Source organism: Apium graveolens, chromosome 11, assembly GCF_009905375.1.
Source record: "Apium graveolens cultivar Ventura chromosome 11, ASM990537v1, whole genome shotgun sequence".
Classification (NCBI taxonomy): domain Eukaryota; kingdom Viridiplantae; phylum Streptophyta; class Magnoliopsida; order Apiales; family Apiaceae; genus Apium; species Apium graveolens.
The window spans coordinates 86,678,094-86,682,947 of record NC_133657.1 but is presented as its reverse complement, the minus strand read 5'-3'; positions in this window follow the sequence as shown (position 1 = coordinate 86,682,947).

The following is a 4,854-nucleotide window of genomic DNA, read 5'->3' as shown; positions in this document are numbered from 1 at the left end:
TTCGATTATGAAATCTACAAGAGCTTGAGCTTTGATTGCAGTCCTGGGAATGAAGCTTAGATTGAACTGGCTCAATTCCACAGCCCAATTAACGAGTCTTCCCGAGATATCTGGCTTGTGGAGTATTTTCCTTAGTGGTTGATTTGTCACTACTCTGATCTCCCTCCCTTGGAAGTAGTGCCTGAGTTTCCTTGAGGTTGTAACCAAAGCGAAGGCAAACTTCTCCAATCTTGGGTATCTTATTTCTGCATCTTTTAAGACCTGGCTTACATAGTAGACTGGTTGCTGTGTTCCATTCTCTTCCCTGATTAGGGCAGCTCCTACGGCTTGTGCTCCCGCTGACAAGTATAAGTAGAGAGGCTCTCCTGGCTTAGCTTTGGTTAGGACTGGTGGCTGAGAAAGGTAATTTTTTATTTCCTCGAATGCTTTCTGGCACTCCGGATTCCAGTTTACCTCTTTCTTGTTGGTTGCTCCTTTGAGTAAATTAAAGAAGGGTAGACACCTCTCTGCTAGTTTTGAGACAAATCTCCTGAGTGCAGCTAGTGATCCTGCTAGCTTCTGCACATCTTTTTGGGTCCTGGGAGCTCTCATCTCCTGGATTGCTTTTATTTTCTCCGGATTGGCTTCTATGCCTCTGTTGCTGATCATAAATGTTAGGAACTTGCCTGTTCCTACTCCGAAGGTGCATTTCTCCGGGTTTAGCTTGAGTTGGTTCTTCCTCAGATTTTCAAAGCACTCCTTCAGATCTTCCACGTGCCCTGGTATAGTTGTTGATTTGGAAATCATGTCATCGACATAGCACTCTAAATTTCTCCCAATCTGGGACTTGAATATCTTGTTCATAGTTCTTTGGTAAGTGGATCCAGCGCTGGTGAGGCTGAAGGGTAGCATCACATAAGCGTAAACTGCTCTGTGAGTTATGAATGCTGTCTTAGGGATGTCCTTCGGGTTCATCTTTATCTGGTTGTATCCGGAGAAAGCATCCATGAAACTTAGCATTACATGTCCTGAGGTGGCATATATCAGTTGATCAATGTTTGGAAGAGGATACGGGTCCTTCGGGCATGCATCATTTAGGTCAGTGTAGTCTACACACATTCTCCATTTGCCGTTGGACTTCTTAACCATGACCACATTAGCTAGCCACTCCGGATATTTGATTTCTTTGATGATTCCTGCTTTGAGTAGCTTTTCCACTTCTTCGTCAATGGCTCTCTGCCTCTCCGGAGCAAAGTTTTTTCTCTTCTGTTTTACTGGTTTTCTGTTGGGGTTGACATCCAAGTTGTGCATTGCTATGGACTCATGTAGTCCTGGCATGTCCCTTGGACTCCAGGCAAAAACATCTTTATACTCCCGGAGCAGGGATACTAATCTCTCCTTGAAGGACTCCTCGAGTCCTGACCCAATCCTCACTTTTTTGCTTGAATTGGTTTCATCTACTTCGATTTCTTCTGTTTTGACTGCTGCTTCAATTTTTGCTTGTTCTTTGTTTGAGATCATTTGATGAATCCAGGCTTCAGAGTTCTTCTTTAGATAGTTGTTTGCTTTTTCAGGTTCTTCGGTTGCTTGCATGGTAGGATGAGGTTGGTCTAGGACTCGATTTGTCTTGTCCACTACCATGACTTGGTTGCTTGCCAGTTCTTCTGGACTTGTTTTGCTTAGTTCTTCCCTTGTCCGGGGTCGGTGCTTCTTCGTGCTTTATTGCTTGCGAAGGACCGTAGCCTTCCTCTTGTTATCTTGATGGGTTTCTGCCATAACTAACCCCTGGTTGTAGCATGTTTCAGCAATTCCGTAATCTCCTTTAATCTCCCCGACTCCCGTTGGGGTTGGGAACTTAATCTTGAGATGGGAGATTGAAGTTATTGCTTGCATCATGGTTAGAGCTGATCTGCCAATAATTCCGTTGTATGAAGAAGCAGCGTTGATCACATAAAACTTGATGACATGAGTCACTTGGTTAGGAGCAGATCCAAAGATGACTGGCAGATACAAAGTTCCTTTGATCGGGACTAAGTTGTGGCCGAAGCCATAGAGTGGGTCTTCTCGACATTCATTTAAGCGGACGTTCCCTAACTGCATTCTATCCACTGTGTGCTTGAAGAGGATATTTACTGAAGAGCCATTGTCTATGAGCATTCTTCTTACTTCATTATCGAAAATGTCTAGAGTGATAACCAAAGCTGCATTGTGATGAGGGTTGACTCCTTCATAGTCCTTGCTGCTGAAGGATATCACCAGGTCTGGGAGTGATTGGATTGAAAGTACTTCTTCGCCGAAGTCCGGGTTCCGGGGTGGGGAGTATGATCCGCCTAGGACCACATTGACTACATTCTTTCCTTTCTTCTGCGCTTCCCCTCTGCTGTTGTCCCGAACTAAGTACTTGTTCATATTTCCCTTTTTCACTTGGTCCTCAATGAAGTACTTGAGTGATAAGCAATTCTCGGTCTTGTGGCCATGGGTCTCGTGATAATCACACTGCCTATTGTAGGGCCTGCTCTCCGGAGGAGTTTGCATTGGCTTCGGAGGATAATAGAAAGGCTTGTCTTTGACTTCTTTCAAGATTTCCTCCCGGGTCATGTTGAGAGGAGTCCAGTCCGGCTCCTGCTTCGGCTCCCGAGATTGCTTCACGGGTCCTGGGTCGCTGTTTGACTCCTGCTTAGGACCAAGTCTTTGGAAAACCGGGTTTGCTTGTCTTTCTTGGCTTTGGTTGCTTTGCTTGAATTTCTTGTCCTGATGGTAACCCCCTTTCGGTCGGTCATCAGTGTTTTTACTCCTAGACCCTCCATTCCGGGTCATTCTCATTGCCTGGAGCACATCTGTTTCCTTAATGAATCTGGCAGCCATGAAATAAGCTGCTGCCAGACTTTACGGCTCTTTATTGATCAGCTCCACAATATACCTTTCGTTGTGCTCTGGGTCCAGGTTTCTTCTAAAGATGCTTAAAGCTTCCCTTTCATCCAGATTTGAAACTTTATTGATTGCTTCCTGGAACCGGCGCATGTATGCAGAGAGGGACTCATTGTCGTGCTGCCGGATCGTCTCCAGGTGACACATGTGCATTTCATGCGTTTTGTTCGCCCGAAATCTCCTAAGGAAAGAGGCTCGAAATTCCTTCCAGGAGTGGATGCTGCGGGAGGGGATTCTGCTGAACCATCTCTGGACCCCTCCCTTAAGGGTTGAAGCGAAGAACCTTGATTTCGTCAAGTCATTGTAGTAGTATATCTGCGCTATCTGCTCAAAGTAGTTCAAGTGCTCCTCCGGGTCTCCCAGACCATCAAAGGAGTCAAAGTTGTAATGCTTCAAGTTCCGCTGCCGGGGGATAGCTTCTAAGGATTGGCTGAAAGGAGTTAGTGTTTCTCCAATCTCCACTCCTGATTCTCTGTCCATCTTCCTCTGCAATTCATAGATCATATCTTTTAGGTCCTTCTGCTTCTCTTCTTCTTCATCATCAGAAATCAGCTCCGGAGTAGGGTCTCTCCGGGTTCTTTTGCTCCTAGACTTGGTCAACAGCTTCTCTTCTTCTAATTGTATTCTCTTTTGGATCTTTAGCTCGAGCTTTGCTTCTTCTTCTTTCCTGATTTGCTCCCGGACTTCTTCCAACTTTCTCTGTTTAGCAGCTTCTGCTTCTTTTTTGCCTTGATCTTTTTTGCTTTTCTTCCCCTTGGCTCCAATGCGGTCGAACACAGACCTCTTTGATTGCTGGGAGTCCCCGGATTCCTCCGGCTCCTCCTCTAGTTCTGCCTCTTCTTGGAGGCGGGTGTGCTCCTATCTGTATAGTCTGATTGCTTCTGCTAGTTCATCACTTGTGAGGTTAGCCATGTGCTCTTCGGCTACCGGGACATTTGTGTACTTGTACTGATTGAGCTCTATGAGGGTCCTGGCATCCCTTGTGTTTACAATTCTCTCCATTACGGGAGTGTGTAGTGGTTGCTCCTGGAATGTTTCTCTCTCGGCTCCTGGGTCAAGAGCCTGGGAATGGTCCGGCTCCTGGACCTGAGCACTAGCAGATGGCCTCCCAGAGGTATTCTTTCCTGGTATTGCCATTTCTCAGCAATACCAACAACAAGCAACAACAATATGGCACAGAGAATATCGGTCTAAGGTTGCTTTATGAAATTTGCAGAAACTACCCAAAATAACAACAAATACTAACAAATAGCTTCCTGGGAGCAGTTCAAACGATTTTATGGGACTATTCAACGATGAAGTACAACGCAAAGTTATATTCAAACTAGAACAATAACGATTAAAACTAACGATAGCTCACACGAACGTGGCTTAATCAACAAAACGGGCTCACACAAACGTGGCCTAAAGTAACGAGCGCATACAAACGTGGCCGACATAAACAACATTCATGCTTACGGAAAGGGTTGGTTGCTTGAGTTCTTACAAGTTTGAATAAATGGACTCTTTGAAGAGTTCGTTGATGAAGGTGAATCCAGGGGCACCGAGACCCAAGGATGGAGAGCCCCTCCTTCTAGCGCCAAATGATAACTCCTGATGGCGGGGCTGCTTCTTCGACGCCGTCCTGGATCCTTCGCCACTGTAGAGGTGTAGCTGTGGTTGGGTTCCTACAAAACAACACCGGAAGGGGGGTTGGAGTCCCGCGGCGCCTCCGGCGTGAGAGTAAGAACTAGCTTTTTGGGAAGATGGGGATGAATATGAATGTACGGTGGCTGTGTGTGTATATGAGTGTGAAAGAATGATTAACCCCAAAACCTCACATTCTTGGGCTATTTATAGCCCAAGGATAGGGTTTTAGGGTTGGTACCTTTGAATCGTAGCCATTGGTTCTGGGAGCGGAGGACACCTGGCGGGAGTGGATGCTTTACATGTGTCAGTGCGGGACTG